This window comes from Zosterops lateralis (genome assembly GCF_965231275.1).
Source record: "Zosterops lateralis genome assembly, chromosome: 3".
Taxonomy (NCBI): Eukaryota; Metazoa; Chordata; class Aves; order Passeriformes; family Zosteropidae; genus Zosterops; species Zosterops lateralis.
The window spans coordinates 114,572,897-114,594,059 of NC_139764.1; the positions used below are offsets into that span (position 1 = coordinate 114,572,897).

Below are 21,163 nucleotides of genomic sequence, written 5' to 3' on the forward strand. Positions count from 1 at the left end.
AGGAGCTGCGGGGCAGAGGGAGAAGGTAGGGCCCTGGGGATGAGCCGTGGGGCCGGGAGCAGCAGGCAGAGGGATCTTGTCAGTCTCCTGCCTCCTGATGCCGGTGTTTGGGCAGGGCTGGGGAGATGGCAGGGCAGGAGAAGAGGGGTGTGAGGGCAGGGGGCGGGCAGTGTGTGCTCCTCCATGGGCTGCAGGAAGCCGCCTTTGCTGGCAGCCGCTTTGGGGCAGCTCGGGGGAGCCGTGTGCGCTGCGGGGCTGAGCTGGGAGGGGGGCCGGGCTCAGAGGTGGGGCCGGATGGCTGCGCTCCCCTGAAGGCAGGAGCCCTGGGACTGATGCTGGGGGTTCCTGGCCCCCGAGCCGCTCCTTGGGGAGCAGGGCAGCTCCGTGGTGATGAGGGGCAGGCACGGCACATCCTGCTCTGTCCCCAAGCCCAGGGCCTCAGTTCTTCCTCCCCATGCAGGGAGGGTGGGATTCTCCCCTCTTACAGTCTCAGTGTCAGCCCCCAGAGCGCTCTGGTCCCTGGGACAGCCCCACAAAGGCAGCAGTGTTCCCAGAGCCCCTTTCCCTGGGGCTGGGCTGGGGAAAACAGTCCTGGGGGGCTGTTCCCATTAAATGGGGTGCAGGCATTGCCATGGCAGGTTCTGCTGCCAGCCCTGCTGTTTCCCTTGTTTGCTTCCAAGGAGGAGCTCGATCCAGAGTTATGCCCAGAATGTGTTTAGTGCCTCTCTGCAGGCATTGACACAGTCACAGGGTTTTTTTTCCCTGTTCCTGCAGCAATGGGAAGCAATGCAGGGACTGCCAAGGGTGCCTGGGGGCAGGTTCAGGGGCTGGCTGGGCTGGAGTTAATATTGTGCAGGGCAGCCTCTGGCTCCTGAGACCAAACCAGCACTGGCAGTGCTCCAGAGGGAGAGAATTTGGGAGGGGACAGGGCTGGGACAAGTGGCTGAAGTGAACAAGCTCCAGCAGTGACCCGGAGCCAGCAGTTCCATTGCTGAGCAGCTGTCCTGCTCTGAGGCTCTGCTGGCCAGGGAGCAGCTGGAGATGTGCCTGCAAAGGGCACTTGGTGCCCGAAGTCCCTCCTGTGCTCTGCCAGCACACCCAGCTTTTCTCTGCTGCTGAACTGCACTTATCTCAAGCCAGTGGCCTTTCCTGCTTCTGCTTTCCCCAGTGGAGAAGAAGGGTTGACCTCCAGTGCTCCCCAAAATGAATCCTCCATGCTCATGGGTTGCCTTCTCCTGAGGGTCTGCTCTTCTCCTTTAGGATTTTGGGCCTTTCCTTCCTGCTGCTCTTTGTCTTGAGTTCTTGAGGTGGTTCCCATCTTCTCCTCTACACCCTGCTGTGTGTCCCAGGCCTGGCACTGCTGCTGTGCTGTGTCCCCTGAGCTGGGGCCCTCGGCTGCCGGTGTCTGCTGGGAAGCCAAGGCTGGGAGCAACGGGAGCATCTGCTGTGAGGTGAGTGAGGGGAATCAGAGCCCACAGCCATTGCACAGATTGCCCAAATCTGCAGGGATCCCAGAGGGAAAGCTGCCCCTGAAGGCTCTGGAAGGGTGCAGGAGCCCTCAGATCTCTACCTGAGTCCAAGCCCCTGGGATTGATACCTGTGCTGGTAAGAGTGTTGTGGCCTTGCTGGGATGGAAGCTGAATGCCCAGAAGGATTTTTTGCAAGGAATAAATCTCTGCAGTATCCAAGTGAACTGAGACTGGGACAATTTTCAGGGTTGTGTGACAGTGTCAAAACCCCCAAAGGTTTAAAGACAGATGTTCAGTGAAAGCACCAGGTCTGTCAGGGTGAGAGTCATGGAATGATGGAATGGTCTGAGTTGGAAGGGACACACCTGGGTCCAGGGAGAGGCAGGATCAAATGCTTCCCTGAAATCCAAAAAGCTCGGGTTAACTGGCTGTCCTTGATCAGCTCCATGGGTTAATGTGTTGTGTAAGGAAATTTAGCGTGATGAGCTGGACTTTCCTTGTTGACTCTGTACTGGCTGTGATCCATGACTGCCTTGTCCCTCAGGGGTTTTTCAATAAAAACGACCAGCACTGATGGACCAGTACTGGTTTAAAAGACAGGTGTCTGCCAAGGAAGGCGGGAACCTTCCTGGAATAGAGAATACGACCCCCTTCTCTTCATATTATTATAGCTTTGAAATTATGGGGATTTCAGGCAAAGATACAGGAAAAGGAATAACAGGCATTTACTAGAGGATATATATATCTATATATACCAGGAGAAACAAACACCAGCAACAGCAGCAAGGAAATGCAGAAACCCAAGGGCAGCCTCGTCTCACCTGTCAGGCACCGCCCCCTCGGTGCAGTTCCGGGCACGGCCGGCAGGGGCGCTGGTGGATCCTGGCAGGGCAGGCGGGTGCGATGATTCCCCCGCGGCTGCAGGGGGCGCTGTGGGGCGGCGGTGGCGGCTCGGGGACAGGGAGAGGAGAGGAGAGGAGAGTTGGGTTCCCCTGCAGAGCCCGCGGGGAGCAGCCGCTCTCGGCGCCACTGCAGAGCCGGGGAGGGGAATCCAAGTGGAGCAAAAAACCCCGAGGCAGTGGGAGAAACAGTAGGGGCTGAGCGTGGGATCGGTCCTTTACACAGCGTGAGAATCGAGGCTCGCTCTTTAAAAATTTTAAATGGTTAATAATGGATAAAAGGGGCAGTGTCCAGCCCTGGGGTGTCTGCCGAACTGCCAGAAAGCACACAGTTAACTGTAACAACTTTTCTTATGTGCTTTCTCATTGCATGGGTCAAATGCATATTTGTACAGATTATACATATTCAAACATTCCTTTATCTTTACATTTTCCAGTAATTGTCTATCTTAGTTCAAATCCTGACCTCATCCTCTTACAGTATGTGCCACAATACAGGTGTGATTTTGAGAGTCTTGTATTTTATTTCCTCACAAGGCCCCTTGATCTTTGGATTGACAGTTACTGATAGCTGAAGGGTCAGAGGGACATTCCTCTTTGCTCTTTTGGTGTTACTTGCCTGGGTTTTTTTTCTTTTCAATGTTATCATGCAGATGTTCTAGCCATTTTTACAAGCACTTTCAATCAACATTAGCTATTTCACTATTGTCAGTTAGTTGCAAAAATAAAGGCATCCGTTATTATTTCCCAAGTACTATTACTTCTGCAAAAGTCAATGTCCTAATACACAGTACATATCCTCTATTTTAATATTTTGCAAAAGCTTAAACTATAATATGTATTTATCACACTAAGATATACAATCTACACAGGGATTAGGGTATTAACCATAAAAGGCTGACAAATTATACTATATCAAAAGCAGTTAAAAAGGGATTACCAACTGTACTCTACCAAAATAACTTACAAAAGCCAATAATAGGAAAAGAAAATAACTACAGTTATTTGTAACAGCAGCTCACTGGCAATCGCTGGGTCTGAGGTGGGGCCTGGTGGAGCTGGGGCTGCTCCCAGGTCTCAGCACAGCACGCACTGACTCTGGGCTCCCAAGCAGCAGAGGAGCAGAGAAGCAAGCTGGCAAGCCCTGGTCACAGTGCTGAGGCAAGAAAAAACCAGGAGGGGAAAAAAGGAAACAACCACAGGGCAGCAGGATCTCAGGTCAGACCCACTGTGCCGCACGGCCCCTGTGTTGATCACCCCTGCTGGAAGGAAGAGCAGCCCCTGGCCCCAGCCCCACACAGAATCCTGGGCCACCCTTCACCCATTGAGATATTCCTGAGTTGGGCCAGGGAGCAGTGACAACTCCAGACACAAACCAAAACCAAACCCAAACTGGCTCTGGGATAAGAACCATCCCCAGACAGGACCCCAACACTGTCCAGAGCCATTTCCCAGGGACCCTCAGTAAGTCGCCCTGAGCAGCCTGAACTCTGCTCCCCCCAAAGGCCATGTTTGAAGGTTTGCTGGCACTTTCCTGTCACCAGAGATTTTGAGCTCAGTGTCTCTGTGGTGGCTGTGGCCCAGATGGCCCCCAATGGGCACTTGGCTGATGAGACCCTCTGTGCTAACGAGCAGCAGATCAGGGAGGGCCCCTCTCCGAGTGGGCTCCCAAAGTCTTCAGTGTCTACTGATGGGCCAGCAGGATGGGCCAGGCACAGGTGTGGGCAGGGACAAGGTGGATTTTGGCCCTGCACTGGGCTGGGCCCCCTGAATGTGGCAGGAAGCAGGTCCTGGCAAGAGGCGTGAGTGGGGCGAGGGAGGGGCTGCTCTGGCAGCTGGAGCAGGAGCACAGCTCAGAGCCCGTGTGGCCGTGCCAGGGGTGGGGGGAGTGTGTCTGGGGAGTGTGGGGTGCCCATGGGGGAGCGTGTGAGCGCTGCCTGCAGGTGTTGGGAGCAGCAGGCTGGGCCAGGCAGCGAGCAGGGCAGGCGTGGGGCTGGGCAGAGGGTGCAGGATGCAGGCAGGGCTGTGGGATGGGCACAGGGGCTGTGCCAGTGCTCCAGGGAGTCAGGAATGGCCCTGGCTGTCTGCACTTGTGGACTGAGGAGTTCTGCTGGGAGGATGTGTGTGATGGTGAAGGCAGCACCTTGTCGAGGGCAGGTTGTATCTGAGTGAGACTATGTGTCTGTGTGTGTGTGCGATACCTGGAAAAACTCCACAACTGGTGAAAGTTGTAAAGTAGGAATGTTTTTATTCAGCTCTGAGACACATGGGGGAGAGCTCTTTCAAAGGCACATGTGCTTCTAGCAATACTCATGCTTCAATTTATTCTCTAAAGTATAACATATGCATTAAGTTTTATAATACGCCCACACATATTCATTACCTAGCTCTGCTTAGCTTTGCTTCATAGTACAATGAGTGTCCTGGTTTAGGGCAAATTTGGGAGGAAATCTCTGAATAGGATCCCTCTGGGAAGCAAACCCAAACAGCTTCTCCCCCAACTGGTCTGTGAAAAAATCTCCTTACAGAAAAGTGGAAAAGGCTATTTATTTAAGAAACAAAGTGCCAACAAGGATTAAAAAAAAAAAAAAAAAATGAATAATATAAAGCAATAAAAGCTCTCCTTGTTCTCAAGTGAGATGGCAAATTCAGAAAGTCTTTGCTATGGGTAGCTCAGGTCACTCAGTCTCCTATCAGTCCCTCCAACTCTGGAAAAATGCTGAGGTCCAGGCCCCAATGGGCCACAGGTGTGAGATCCCAGTGTCCTTCTGGGTTTTTCAGTCCAGGACAGGTTTAAACAGTCCCAAGAAAACGAGAAAAAACACAGTCCAGGGAACTTCTCTGCCTCAGCTGGCTAAACCAACTAAAAGCACAGGAGATCTCTGTCCTGCTGTCTGTCCCTGCTGCAGACACACAGTCCAGGAGCAGAGTGTGGAGGAGTCAGAGCAGGGTCTGAAAACAAACTGTGTGCTTCTCCTTCTCCTTGCTTCACTCTCAGAACCAGCCTGAAAAGCACAGAGCACAATGTCCAACATAAACAGGACAGATGACTGGGGATACAAGTATCATAAAGTCACCCCAGGACAATGAGCCTGAAGTCCTTCTGCGCTTGCTCGGGGCTCTCTGGTGGTCATGTGGTGGATGTGGGGGATGAAGTAACAAGTCTTCTTCAGGGTTGAACTCTTCACCTTGCCTCTTTACTCATACTCCCTGGTCTCGTGCCCTCAGTCCAAGCCTCAAGGCCGGTCTTGGCTGGTTTAGGGGTCCAAGCAGTCTTCCTTATAACAGCCTTGCATTCTCTCATCCTGCCTTTGCAAGCAGTTTCTTTCTTATCCCTGATAGCCTTGCCTGCTTTCATCCTGCTTCTTTTGTTAAGCAAGAGACATTGTCTGGGCTGATACTCCTAATCAATCACCCCTTGACTCCTAACCCTCTTGCCTCAGTTCTCCCTTTTCTAGAAAATTAGTAAATTCTTTTACTTAATACATAGATTCTTCTTCCCAATTCCTATGATATGTATTTTTCAATGCCTTACTATGTACTTTTGACAAGGAAGGTAATGTATTGCCATTTGTTGCAACATTCTCTAATTCTAAACAAGTATTATAATAGACAATACTAGATATGTGCTAACTAATATCAATAAAACAATAACGGGGTGACATAATGTATTTAAAATTCTAGTTGCAGTTGGTGACTATCCAAAGAGCTCATCTCACCAGTGATGGCTTGCATCTTGTTTTATTTGTAAAACTGCTTATTTTCTTTGTATCATTATAAACAGTAATTAGAGTTTTCTCTCTGTTTTCTTGAATTTCTCTCAAAATTTTATCAGGTCTTGATGTTTTCTTAATTGCTTTACTAATGTAGAGTTCATCCCCACAGGTGTAGGTGATACATTGTGTTGTTGGACTTTATCAGCTGGTGGGATATAATTGGTGCTGCATATAAAAGTCACACTCAACAGTCTCAACAAAATTACAAATACAAAAATTAGAATGATTCTTAACAGGCAACATTACATTGTCATTATCATTTTTTACAAAAGCACAAGCAGTTCTTAAACATACACAGCCTTGACCAATATATACAAGCACAGTCTTTTGACTGGCATCTGCATGAATCTCCATGTGGCAAATGCCTTGCTCAGTGTCAAGACATATGTCTTGAGCATTAATTGTGCTACTTTCACAGATAAACTCTTGTTTCTGGGTAATACAAGATTCTAAATTTACAGTTTGCCATTTCCTATTCACAATCCAGGCTCATACTCTGAGTTCAGAAGGATAAAGCACTGTCTCTTATGGTTTAATCTTAATGCAATGATGGGGTGAATGACATAGATTGTGGCGTTACATATAGTAAGCACAAAGGCAGTTGCCACGTTAGCAATAGGATCATAGATAAAATTTACTAGGGTCTACCACGATTGAAATTTCCTTTTAAAACCAGTAGCATTGTCCCAAACAGCTTTTCAGATTTCAATTGAAGTGCCTTCACTTCTTTCCCTTATAATCAGGGCAGTTGTTGCCTGCATCCATAACTGTGCTTGTATACAGTCCTGCACCACCCAGTATGACCTGTTGGGTTTTTGAACAGGTAAAATGAGAGTGTTGAAGTCAGACTGGCACTCTTTTAACAACTCTAATTGCAGAAAGTTCTCAATTATGGGGCTAATTTCTTCCCTAGCTTCTTTTTTCAAGAGGTACTGTTTAATTCTAACTGGTTGTTTCCCCTCTTTAAGTTTAATTATTATAGAAGGTGCATTTTTCACCCTCCCTGGTACATTGGAAGCCCACACCCTGGGAAACACCTGGCTAATTATTTTTTCACTTTCAACAGCTGTTAATATTAAACTCAATACTTCCACATACTGTTGATAGTTTACCTCCAGAGTAATTTCCCCATTTTTAAAAGTAATGGTTGCTTATAATTGTTCTAATAAATCTCTACCCAAAAGTGTTCTCAGAGAATTGGGCATATAGAAGAACTTATGAATGCCCCATTGTTTCCCAAGCTTGTACTTCAATGGTTTGCAAAAATAAGGCTTTTCAGATTGACTAGTTGCCCCTTGCACCATAACATAATCATTCCCCACAGGCACTAAAGCTTTATTTAAAATTGAATATGTCACTCCTGTATCAATCAAAAATTTCACCTTTTTCTTTTCTTCTCCCAACTTTATTGTTATAACCAGTGGATCCACTGAGGTAGAATCCCTCGGTCGTCTTCAATCTTCTTTCACGGGTGTGACCACACCCTCTCTTCCCGGGTTCCCTTTCTCCTGTCGGTTATTTTCCATTCTGGGCACTGATTTTTTCAGTGACCAAATTTCTTGCAAATTGCACACTGATCTTTACCCAAGCCGGGTGGGTCTTTTCTGGGTGGTCTCTGTCTGTGTTTACCTCTCCCTTCTTCACTTACAACTGCCACCAGTTTTTCTCATTCCTTGCTTGTAACCCTCTTCTCCACTGCTAAAAACTCTCCATGCCTCATCCAATACGGCTTCTATGTTCCTCCCATCTGCCCCTTGAAGCTTCTGAAGTTTACATCTAATGTCTCCCATGGACTGTCCCAAAAATAAATAGACTAGCTGTTGTATTCTTACCTCAGACCCAGGGTCCAGTGATGTGTGACGGCGCATTGCATCTCTGAAGAGGTCCAGGAATTTGGATGGTGACTCAGAGGGACCTTGTTTAACTGCATGCAAGGCTGACCAGTTAATAGTTTTGGGAATGGCTCTCTCCATCCCTTTTGCTATCCATTCTTGATAGCTTTCCAACTTTTTCATTTCAGCTGTTCTATTTTGGTTCCACTGCGGATTTTGAAGTGGGAAATAATCTTTTACCAGTCCAATTGTTGTGTTTGATAATAGTCTTCTGCCAAATCCCGTGCTGTTTTAAAAATCAATTGCTTTTCTGTTTCGGTCGGTGTGTCTAATAATAATTGCATATCACTCCAATCTGAATTATGTTGCTTTCTTATATCTTAAACATTTAGCAGTGCTTATCGGCTTGCTTCAGTAATTTTTAGCAATCTTTTCCCATGCTTCTAGGTCAATTGTGGAAAAGGGTACTTTAACTAATACTTTTTCTCCCTCTGGCCCCACTGCCTCCTGTAGAGGTGCTTGCAATCCATGCTTTCTAGTCTGGGATGAAATCGGACTACTAGGAGGGGAGTGGGCTGGAATTGATGCTCCTTCTGAGTCTGCATCCTCCTCCTGTCTGCTAGGGGGAGGCTTAAATAAGTCTGTTAAATCTTGTTCTTGGGTTACAGCACAATGAACTTTATCTAGTTTTGTGCATCTTTCTCCTATACTGCATGCTGAACAGCACCTCTATTTATTTTATTTGCCTTATTCTCCTTTTCAAGGGCTAGTACCAAAGGATCAGAGGGGGCCCTAATTCCACAGTCTCTTTCCCATTCTAGGTGATTTTGAAGGGAGAAAAACATGTCTGAGTAAGAAACTTCGTCTCCCATTTCCCTTCCTGTCTAAAAAACAACCTTAACTGTAACAAGGTGTTATATTATAAAGTTCTAGCAAGTGGCCATCTTGTTCCATCTTCCTATCAATACAGAGGCCACCAATGACTACAGTATTTAATAAGAGTTTGTTTGTTCTCTGTACCCTCAGTCCCCATAATCTCCCTCTAATGTGCCAAAATACAGGCCAACGGGCGTTAGAAATGTCTTTGCTTTGTCCAGTCCCCATTATCTCCTTCTTCTTGTCCTATCTCGTTTCCACCCAAATCTTCCTTCACAAACTTTCACAGTCTTTTCCCAGTCTTCCTCACGCATACCCCAGGTTTCAGGTACTAAATGTGACTTTTCACACACAAGTTTTAAAATCTGGGGTTCAAAGTCTATTTGCCTAAGACGTTCCTGCTTGCACTGGGTGCACACACTCTGTTGCCTAGCAGAAGAACAATACAAATGCCCCACACAAATCTCACACTGTAACAATACTCACATGAGATGCAACCTTCTAGACAAACTGAAAACTCTACAATTCTCACAAAACCAAGCTATCCTGTTTATTTATTCTGAAACATTAAAATCTTTTCGTGCAGGTTGTTCCCAATCTAACACTACCAGCTTCCCCACAGAAGTCCTATATATTCTTTCTAAATAAACGCATTTATCTCCTCTTTCTATCCAATAATTCACTGGATTCAAAAATTCTCAAGTCCAAACCACCGGGCGAAAGGGGTTCCTTCAATTTGTCTAACCACGGATAAAACATATGCGGATCACCGTGTTCAAACACAACACTCTTCACATTCGTACTCAGTCTGATGGCTTTGCTTTTCTCCAGCTCACTCGGGGTCGGAAATGCGGATAGAGCCCCTCACTTGCTTCATACCGAGAGTACATCTCACTCATTTACACAACCAAAACGTCTGGGCTCAGCCATCACACAATCACAATTCTAATGGTAGCAACAAAAATTTAATTCAAACAAAACCCAGAATTCACTCAACCCACTCCCCAGGATCGCTAGCAGCTGTGCTACCAGTCAGCAAATCCTTCTGCTGGTGTGAATCCCTCCGCCAGCGCCAGTTGCTTGTAAGCCCAAACCTTATCTAAACAGGGACTATGCTGTGTGTAAGAGGTCTCTCACGGCTTATCAGAAGCTCTGGCCAAGCGTACAACTTACAGTCTACTTAGATTTGAAACATATTGATCTGCAGTTCCAACAGGCTGTTATCTGCCCCTGCAGTGAGCGAGCTGATGAGCGGAGCTCCTCCAGAGAAAATCCCAGGGTGCACTTTAGGACGTCTGCCTGCCTGCCATTCCTGCAGCCGGGCAGAGACCCTCCTGGCTGGCTTGACAAATGATACATGGATGGTACTCCATGATACTCCACAACTCATGAAAGTTGTAAAGTAGGTATGTTTTTATTGAGCACTGAGACGCATGGAGGATAGCTTCTCCAAAGGCATGTGCACTTCTAGCGATACTCCTATTTATTCTCTAAAGGATTACATATGCATTAAGCATTACAACACACCTACACATATTCATTACCTAGCTCTGGCTAGCCTTGCTTCATATTATAATGAGCTTAAATTCCTTCTGCACTTGCGCAGGGCTCTCTGGTGGTTGTCTGGTGGTCGCATGGTGGATGAAGTAAGAAGTCTTCTTCAGGGTTGAACTCTTCACCTTGCCTCTTTACCCATACTCCTTGGTCCCGTGCCCTCAGTCCAAGTCTCAAGGCTGGTCTTGGCCAGTTTAAGGGTCCAAGCAGTCTTCCTTATCACATTGCATTCTCTCATCCTGCTTTTGCAAGTTTCTTTCTTATCCCTGATAGCCTTGCATGCTTTCATCCTGCTTTTGCAAGCACAGTAAATGTCAAGCAAGATACATTGTCTGGCTACTTCTGGACTCCAAAGCTATCACCCCTTAACTCATAACACTCTTGTCTCATGGGCATGTGTGTCTCTGTGTGTGTGCGCATGTCTGTGCTGTCTCTGGGATACACTCGATTTCAGGGTTTATCCTGCAAATGGGAAAGCAACAGGCACATCCAGTGTGCTGGGAAAGAGAGCCTGGCTCTTGTGCCACCCCAGGCTGGGCTCCAGCAGCCGGCTGGGAGCAATCCCCGGGGCTGCAGCTGCTGCAGAGCCTCTGCCAGGAGGCTGGGGCCTCTGACAGCACCTTATGGAAAGTCTCTTTTCTTCCTCCAGAGCCATGACTTCACAGGAGGACACACAAGAGAGGGATGAAAAGGTACAGCTCCTGGCAGAGGAATTAGAGAAGGAAGGATTGGATGCTGGATACTGGCTGCCCAAGGTGACGCAGATCCTGGGAGTCAAGTGCAGAGAAGCCCTGCAACATCTGGAATATGAAGACTATCTCAAGCTGGAGTGTGAGGTACGGCACCGCTGGGAGAAAAAGGCACTGCAGAAAGTCCTGAAAGTAACGGATGACGAAACACGTGAGGAGTTGCAAAAGCATAATGTGGAGAAGACAAAGCAAAGACAAGAAGTGGCCAAACAAGCCCTGAAGGATCTGACAGAAATGCACAACAGTCACAGTCACAGCCAGGATGCTGTGAGGGAGAAGGCAGAGACTCTGTGGCAAGGCAGGGAGATTCCCAAAGAGTTCTGGCCACCACCAAACAAACCCAAGGCAGAAATGCTGGAGGGCATCCAGAAGCAGCTGGAGCAGCAGGAGTTGTCAGCAGGCAGGAGGGAAAACATCCCTGACACGGAGGTGCTGAGGCGGGCGTCGGGGGGACTGGCCCTGCAGGGCATCTACAGAAGCAGCAGACCTGAAGATGTGCTGGCAAAGCGAGAGCAGCTCCTCAGGGTTCCTGAGGGATTCCAACTCGCCGGTCCGGAGCAAGGATCGCTGCTTGAGAGGAAGGAGTTCTCGTCCTCTGCAGCAGAATCCACTTTCACCAAGTCCATGGAGCAGCTGGGGTTTAGCATGAGCGTTTCTGCCAAAGCCTCGTTCTGGGGGATTAACGTGGGAGCGGGTGTAGATCACAGCAGCTCCTCACAGTCCCAGGACACCCACCAGTCCCACTCTGAGCAGAGCTACTTTTGCACCACCATGTACCAGTACATCCCTCTGGCCTCCTGCTACTTCCAAAGGCATCAGCTTCTCCTCTCAGATGCGGCTCTGCAGGAGCTGCAATTGATGGAGCAGCTTTTGAGCTTCACTCAAGACAAGGCTCCCCTCCGGCTGAATAGCATATGTGAGAGGTTCTTCAGCAGGTTTGGGTCCCACGTGAACCAGGGTCCCCTCCACTTTGGGGGGATATTCTGGTGGAAAGCATCGACAGAAGGATTCCGAGCCAATCAGAGGGAAGAGATGAAGCAACAAACGTCTGAAGCATTGAACATCTTTGTCGGGGCCAGCTGGGGTGGCTTTGGGGCCAGTGCTGCAGAGGCTCTGGATGTTTCTAAATCCAGCTCACAGGCTTCTGTCCTGGGGAGAGCCGGAGAGAGTTCCCGTACAGCAATTCAGCTCTCCATGGTCAACACAGGGGGCCCACCAGACACAGCTTATCTTCCTCAGTGGAAAACGGGACTCGTGTCTGATAACACAACGTGGTGCGTTATCGACCGTGGCTGTGAGCTGATCCCAGTGTGGGACATCATCCAGTACAATCACAGTGGGGATTTTAAGTCTGTGGGTCAGATGAGCAGTGCCCTCAGGGCTGCGTACAAAGAGCTGACAAATCAGAGTATTGACACCATTTTTGGAGAGGAGCTGGGCAGTGCAGTGCAAGAGGCCAGAGATTTCATGAGAACTGTGAAGGCCTGGGAGGTGTCGGTGGATGAAAGGAAACTGCGAAGGTTGATGGGGCTAAAAGATGATCTGAATGCAAAAACCAGGAACCCCAGTGTGTGGATCAACGTGTGCCTGTCAGACAAAGCCCTGCAGGACTTCCTGGTGAACACCGTGCGGAGCTGCCAGGAGTCACCTCCAGAAAACACCAGCTCTATCAAGGCAATGCTGAGAAGCCTCCTGGATCCTCATATCTACTCTGTCAAGGACTTCCCTGAGTCTTCCTTCATTATGCAGTGGATCTTCCAGACTGGGCACTCACTTCCCAGATCTCCCAAAGTCTCTGAGCTTGGAGAGCTCATCAAAACACTGCAGCAAATGAAGGAGCACATCCATGCTGTCACCTATGCACCAGGAAGCTCTGCTTCTGCCATTCATGAAGCAAAGAAAAAAGCCACCCTGACCAGCAGCCTTGCCATTTATTCCTTACTCCAGTCTCTCCAGGAACGGGCTCAGAAGGACATGGAACTATTGGTGCTCTTGATTGCCAGCAGCACAGGGTACCAGGTGGAAAGCAGCACTTTCCAGCACCTCCTTGGACACCCAGAAATTCAGTACATGGCCAAGGAAATGGAAGCGGCACACGAGAAGTAAGTGAACCTGAAGGAGCAAGATGCCGACAGAGCTGAGGCCTCCCTTCTGCTGACGGGTCTGACTATGACACCTGGAAGTCAAGAGCTGTCCCCTGAGCAGAAGAGGGAGCGTTTAGTTTTCATGGAAGATCACATGAAAGGCTTGTGGTCCCCACAGATAAAGAATCTCCTCCAAAAGCACAGTGAAGGTGAAGACTGGGAGAGGCTGGAACGGGATTTGCATTCCTCGATCAGTGGGTGCTTGGATGACAAATCGGATGAACAGAGGATGCAGAATATATACAGAGACCTGGAAGGTACTTTTTCAACACCTGAGCCCCCCAGGCAGTCCCAATCCAAGTCAGACAGCAGCCAATCCACAGCAAATAAAACCACTGCAAACCAGGAATTTGTCCAGTTGCTCAAGCGCCTTGGACTCAAAAGTCACTATCCAAGAAAAATGGGGATGGGAGATTTCCACACCATCTGCAAGACATCTCTGCAGGACAGCCAGCCCAGCAAGGACACAGAACTGCCATTATACTTCTTGCAAAAGTTGTTAACTGTGGATTACCAAGTGAGGTACCTGACTTGCAGGGATGACAGCAACCCAAATCTTGCACCTGTGCCACAAACCAGAGAGCAAGAGGACCAATGCTCAAACTCTTTTAAAAACTTTCTTGAAAATCTGACAAAAGCAGCCCCTGAATGTGCAAACAGGGATGGCCATGTGCACCCCATGGACCTGCAGATGGCCATTTTCCATTGTGCTGATGACTTCCTCAGACAGACCCTTGCAACCAAGCTGGCCTTCTGCCAACTGGCGCTGCCTCTGCTGGTGCCCAACCCGTGCACTTCAGACATCGAGTTCCCGCTCTACGCCCTCAGCCAAATCCAAAGGAGCTGGAAAGAGGTGGACAAGTCAGGAAAGCAGGCCAGAACAAAGAGTTACAACAACAAACTCATCTTTCAGGCCCAGACACCCATCGTGTCCTTCTTCCGCATTGGCAGCTCGGCCTCCTCTTCCAAGTCTCAGCTCCTGAACGCTCTGCTGAGCAGACGCAAACACGACACTTTCTTCCACCGCCACTGCAGGGGCAGCACCAGAGAGCGTTTGCTGATGGAAGGGGTGGTGGAGATCGCCTGGTACTGCCCCCGCGGGAGCCCCGATGACACCTTTGAGTGCTGCGTGGCTTTCTGTAACCTACATGGAGACGCCAGGGATCATGGAGCACAGCTGCAGTTCCTGCAGGAGATATCTGCTGTCAACGTGGCTCTTGTGTCCGATTTGGAGCACATGGACAGCAGGGGGAACAGGCTTCTGCAGGACCTGTGGCAATCACAAAGGCCTTTGATTTGTCTTCTCACTGAAAAAGATAATGTTGTAGCTGGACAAGCCAGCAAAAATGCAACAATAGGGATCAAGAATAGAAACGAAGCAGAACTGATAGACCAGCTGACCAAGACAATTGGGAATCTCCTGGAAGGGTCTAACCTACATTTCAGCTTGGACGCCTGTGTGGACAAAGCTCGCCAGCATGGTTTCGTAGTGGATGCAGATGAAACTGCGTGTGTGACAGCCAAAGCAAAGGCCAAGGAGCTGGTGGACCTTCTGAAGAAAAAGAAGCTGTCTGAGATCAAATCCCAGCTGCTGCCACTCCAAGGAAAACTGTGGAACGAGTGGTGCAAAAAGGACAAAGAACTCACTCGCTTGCAGGAGAAGGGGGACAAGAGCATTGAGCATCATCGCAGCCAAATTGAAAATGAGAAGAAAGCAATACGAGAAAAGCAACTTGATCAAGCTTTTCCTCTCAACCCACTGATGAAATCATTCCTTGGCTTTCTCCAGACCCAGTCAGCAGCTACCAAGAAATACTTCTTGCAGTGGATGAAAGTCTTTATGGATGAGTTGTCCTGCGGTCGCCTTGAAGAACTGAGGAGAGACTATCACGAATTATGGTCTGAAATCCTGGCACAAAAGAAAAGCAAGGAAAAAGGAAGTGTAAATGATCAGTGTCTGAGACGCTTGGATGCCCTCTCTGATGAAATCAATGATTCATCCATCAGCCTAGAGCACCTTCTGAGAGAAGTAGGGCAGATTTATGAATCTCTAGAATTAGTGAAGAGAAATAATTACAATTGTGTCACACTCCCGGACGTTGCAGCAGAGCTGATGGCTTCAGGATATCCTGTGGAGCTGATGGATGGGGACGCTTCTTACCTGCCCTTGCGCTGGGTGGGAGCAATCTTTGACAGGTTAATTGAGAGGCTGGGGGACAAACGAGTGTTTGTGCTCTCCGTGCTGGGCATCCAGAGCACGGGCAAGTCCACCCTGCTGAATGCCATGTTTGGTCTGCAGTTCAGCGTCAGCGCGGGGAGATGCACCCGCGGAGCCTTTATGCAGCTGATCCCAGTGGGCGAGGAGCTGCAGCAAGACTTGGGCTTTGATTTTGTGCTGGTGGTTGACACAGAGGGACTTCGTGCCATTGAGGTGGCCAATAAACAGTCCCTGAACCATGACAATGAGCTGGCCACCTTTGTCATTGGTGTTGGAAACATGACTGTGATCAATATCTTTGGAGAAAATCCATCAGAAATGCAAGATGTTCTCCAGATTGCTGTGCAGGCTTTCCTGAGGATGAAGAAAGTCAATCTTTCCCCAAGCTGCATCTTTGTCCACCAAAACGTTGGGGAAGCAACTGCCAAGGAGCAGAACATGGAAGGACAAAGGCGTTTGCAGGAAAAGCTGGATGAAATGACTGTGATTGCTGCTCAGCAGGAATTCTGTGATGTCTCCTCCTTCAACGATGTCATTGGCTTTGATGTGAAGACCCACATTCACTACTTTTCTCACCTGTGGGAAGGAAACCCCCCAATGGCACCACCCAACCCCACCTACAGCCAGAATGTCCAGCAACTCAAGAGCAAAATCCTCCAGGCTGCCCAGAAGCAGTCACAGCACAGCATTTTGAGGCTCTCGAGCCTGAAAGTTCGTATTGGTGACCTCTGGAATGCTTTGCTGAATGAAAACTTTGTTTTCAGCTTCAAGAATTCTCTGGAGATTGCTGCCTACAGGAACCTGGAAGTTGCCTTTAGTCAGTGGACCTGGAAGCTGAGGAGTCACATCTTAGACATACAGATGAGACTGGACAACAAAATTCGGAATGGGGACTTGCAGAATGTGACCAGAGCACACCTTGAAGGGCTGGTGCAAGAGACAAGTGATGCCATTGAGAAAGAAGTGGAAAAGTATTTCAGGGAAGATAAAGACTGTGAGACACTGGTGCAGTGGAAATTAAGCACAGAGCGGAAGCTGAAAGACCTAAAAGAGACTCTTCTTAATGAAACGAAAAAGAAATGTGAGAACCTCATTGAGCTACAGAAGGAGCAGAGTAAACTGGATGCAAGGAAGTTGGAATATGAAAATGAGCTCCTGAGAAGGAGTAGGGAGCTGGCTGTGACTCTGAAAGGGAAGAGCCTCAGTGAGAGAGAGCTGAGAGACAACTTTACTCTTGTCTGGAACAAGTGGATTGCCGAAGTCTCCCGTAATGCTCCTCCTCCAGAACGGGTGTATATCGATGCAGAAATTGAAGATGTCCTTCTAGGGCACTTTAAGGAGCCACGGTTCCATGAACGGATCAGGTCATTTCCCAAAGGCAGAGGATTTTCTTTTGACAAGGAGAAACACATCACAAAGAAAAAGTATTTTGGCCTTATCTCAGATCCCAGGAGTATTTCCAATGCTGATGTGATCAACTTTCAGCACATCACAGACAACATCATAGCGAGTGTGAGGGCAAACATTGATAAGAAGGAACAGGAGAAACGTGATTACAGTCGAAGTTTTATCCATGAAATACTCAATGAAGTACAAAAAGGTGTGAACTCTGTCCCCAGCGATGCAAAATATACTTTTAACAGAGAGTACAGCATTGATTTGTCTCTGTATCTGTGCAAAATGGCAGCGGACAGGTTTAAAGCCATGCACGAAGCATTCCAAAAGGCAAATGACCCAGTCGTGTACCTGAGCAGCAAGAGAGAAGATTTCTTCCAATGTTTCCAGATTTCCTGCCAAGGAGCCACTTCAGTCACCACTTTTGCTGTTTTCCTTTGTGACAAGATTGAACCAGCTCTTCGCCGGGCGGTCTATGAGAGGACAGCTAAAAACATTGCTGAGGACATGCAGGGCAAATTTCCAGATTTCAGGGGCAACAGAGCCAATCTGGAAGTTTCCATTCTGAAATACCTGGCAGAACAAGAAAATTTTGAGTATTTCAAGCAGTACCTTATGTTTCCAAAAGAGTTTTTTCAGAGTTACATTGAGAGACGAGTGGACAATCACTGTTTAGATGAGAGCAGGAGGCTGGAGGAGTTTTTAGATTCCTCCCTTAGTCTTCTCTATGGAAACATCCTGTCAGCTGTTTCTTTATCATCCCAAATTGTCAAAGACAGAACAGACAAAGAAGACAAAGTCTCTCTTTGGCTGGATGAATTTTGCAGGGAACTGACAGAGGTGATCAGCTTGCCCAGAAGTGACCTGAAGGGCATTGAGCACCAGGAGGTCTCAGACATTGAGTTCCTGAGCAGTGCCATGGCAGACAATCTGGATGACCTGAGGGACAGGCTCCAGAAAGAATTTGCTGCTGCTAATATGAACTCATTTTCAACACAGCCTCACACCATCTTGGCAGAGCATTTTTCGGGGTGCTGGGAACAATGTCCCTTTTGTGAGGCTGTGTGCACAAACACCATGCAGGGACATGATGGAGACCATCAGCTGGTCTTCCATCGCCCAGAAGGTATGAATGGATGGAGGTGGATTGAGACAGACCACCTGGTCATTGATATTTGTTCCAGCCTTGTTGCAAGTGACTGCAGGTTCAGAATTGGTGACAACAAATTCATCCCTTACAAGAGATACCGTGATGCTGGACCTCCCTATTCCACTTGGAACATTCGTCCTGATCCATCCATGCAGGCGTACTGGAAATGCTTTGTGTCTCATTTCCAGACACAGCTGGAAGATTTGTACAACAGGAAGTTTCAGGGTAAAGGAGAAATCCCTGAGGCGTGGCGGAGAATTACCAAGGAGGAAGCACTGTCTGAGTTGGACAAGCGTTAAGCCACATCCATGTGGAAGAAGAATCAGAAGAGCTTTGCAGTTTAGGAGAACTTTTTACCAGGCTCTCCACACAATGCAGTTGCAATGATGATGCTCTCAAGCCCAGTGAAGACAATGCTATCGAATTGCTTCCAAATTTGGTGAAATAAGGCACGTTACTGCGGCCGTCACTCAGCAACTCCCTAGCTTCATGATAAAGCCATAATCCTCTTGTCTTCTTGCCATAAACATTTCCCTCTGCTTTGTCCTAGAGCCAAACCAAACCCCCTCCTTGAGCAATTAGCCTTGTGGCCAAACCTGGGCCCAAGGGCCAGGGCGAAGGCAGCACTCCACACACCCCTTGGATCAGCTGCTGTGAGAGAAGAAGGGACAGTGCCCCAAAGGCAGTTTTTCTGCAACAAGAAGGTGTCCTGCTTGGGGAAAGCGCTGCGGGACCTGTGGGCAGCTCCATGCTGGCTGCAAGCTGGGCTGCTTGGCTTTTGGGCACCATCCTTCCCTCCCCTCGTGTTTGAACCATGGAGACCACTTTGATGGCTTTGTTTGGTTTCTAAATCATGACATGATATATGCAATGCCTGTGCCAATAGAGCTGTACGATACCAACAATTCCCACACTTTTTACATTGACACAAAACCCAAGGTTCACAGTTTTAGCATGTGGGACAGGAGATGTCTGCCATCAACCACAATCTCTGTGCAGTTCACATCTGCGTGCTTGCTTCTCTACTCTTGGAGTTGTCAGAGTTTCTGTGCTTGACATGACTTCGCATTCATTGCAGGAATTCACTTGGGTTCTGTATCTGCAGAAACACATGCAAGATCTTTGCCACAGGTTAATAGAGAGAGTGTACCTTGATGGAAAAGTGCATAACTCTTGCTTAAACTGGAAACAATCAGGAAAAAAATCAAATACAACAACTAAGAATATTTCAGATGACAAACAGAATTAATGACTATTGACAATAACACATGTGAAGTTGAATGATTGTTAATTACCAAAATACTGTCTCATTGTCCCAGATTCTGCAACAGCTGAAAAACTCTTTTCCAGTGAGGACCTGAATATCCTTTCCCGGGCAAGGTTCTCCGGTTCACTCCAAAATTTGGTCCAGCTGTCATATTTATAAAGTCAAATAGTCAAGTCAAAGTGACTTGTATCTAGTTTTTTTTTTTTTTTTTTTTTTTTTTTTTTTTTTTTTTTTTTCAGAAAACATCTGGGTTTGTTGGTAAAAACATCCCATCTAGTTAAAGTCAAGGTGTGGCCAGGACCCCAGCTTTATACTAGAGTGATATCCTTTAATACATTTTAAAGCAAAGCTTTTAACAATAGTAGTTATGAAATGCTTAAGCAACTAAGGAACATAAGGAAGGATCCTGAAATGATATGTATCTTTTAGATAATTACAGAAAGAGATGTTAAAACAAATAAGAAGTCAACTTTAAATATAGAAAATTAACAAAGTCACATTATGTAACATTTCAACACTAGTCATCTTAAGAAGTTGAGAAAACACTTTTCTAAACTATTATGTACTTATGACCTTAAGATGAAACACAGAAAACCCACTAAAACAGCTTACAACCAATAATAACAACGATGTAAAAATTGTGTGTTCTTCCATTCACAAACAAGCTTTTCATGGTTTCATCACAGCTGTCTTATTTCTAAGAAAAAAAACAACTAAACTTTGCAAATTACATAAGCATATTTGAACAAAACCTAGGATAATTTAAAACCTACATGCAATAAAACTTTAAATTAATAAAATATAAATCTATTACCACTTAAATTTTATAAATTTTAATCTTAAATTTAACTTAACAAGGCCTAAACCTAAAACGAAATTACAGAAATTACTCTTAACAGAATATGAAAACATAACTTAACTCAGACCTAAATATATTGAATTACTCCAGTTAAAAATCAACTTCTATTTTGTCTTTTCCCCATACTGTAATGCGTTTCTTCACAAAAGAATAAATGATTGCTGCTTTTCTTTCGGATCCTTTGCTTGTGATGCACCTGCTTTGCAGACACCCAGTGGTTTCCATATCTCCGCTTCTGAATCCAGGAAACCTGTAACTTTTATTGATTTGTTGTCATAAATCCAACTGTGAGTTAGCTGTTGCTGTACATTTTAGGTATTAGAGGGTGCAATACTAGAAGTGGCCGGCGGTGGCGCTGCGGGGGGAGGTTGCACGTCTTGTTGGTCACAAGATGGCGGCGGCAAAAGTACACAGCACTGTTTACGGAAGTGCACAGGGCGTTGCCATGGCGGCGCAGCTCTGCCCGCTTCGGGTGGCACTGGGGTCTCCTGTGCCGCTTGTGGCGGCGCGGCTCCGCCTGACTCGTGCGAGGGGGTTCGCCCGCCCGCTCTGCCCGAACCGTGCGGCAGAGCCGCTCCGGCCACCTCGGGCTGCGCCCAGTTCACGTTGTGCTGCCTCGCCGGGCCCGTGTGAGGGGCCTGCACCGCCCGTCTCACCCTCTCCGCTTTGTTCATGCAGCACGGGTCCCGTACTGTTCCCCGGACCGTTCTCCGGAATTTCATGGGGTCCTCTGTCTACGGGCAAAGCCTCCAAAAGTTTAGGGGATCCCTTAACATGTGAGGTTGTCCCCACCTCTGGCTGAGTATCCATCAGCGATCTTTTAAGTGGCAGTGACTCTGCGGACACTGAGGGGACAGAGGGAGCCTTCCCCCCTTCCTCCTCTCTCTGTCGTGTGGGCTCAGTGTAACTGGGGTGGTTCTATGCTTCACTTTTGTTGGTAATTGATCCGCAGACTATTCTGCATACTGGGAGAAG

General features: G+C 47.6%; 1 pseudogene across 1 annotated transcript; it reads left to right on the top strand.

Moving 5' to 3' along the window:
* The first annotated feature begins 11 nt into the window (after positions 1 to 11).
* LOC310907014 (interferon-induced very large GTPase 1-like) lies at positions 12 to 20,365 on the top strand (annotated as a pseudogene). Its single transcript, XR_014592752.1, has 3 exons — positions 12 to 25; positions 1,261 to 1,451; positions 11,056 to 20,365. The product of XR_014592752.1 is annotated as an interferon-induced very large GTPase 1-like (transcript).
* The last annotated feature ends 798 nt before the right edge of the window (positions 20,366 to 21,163 follow it).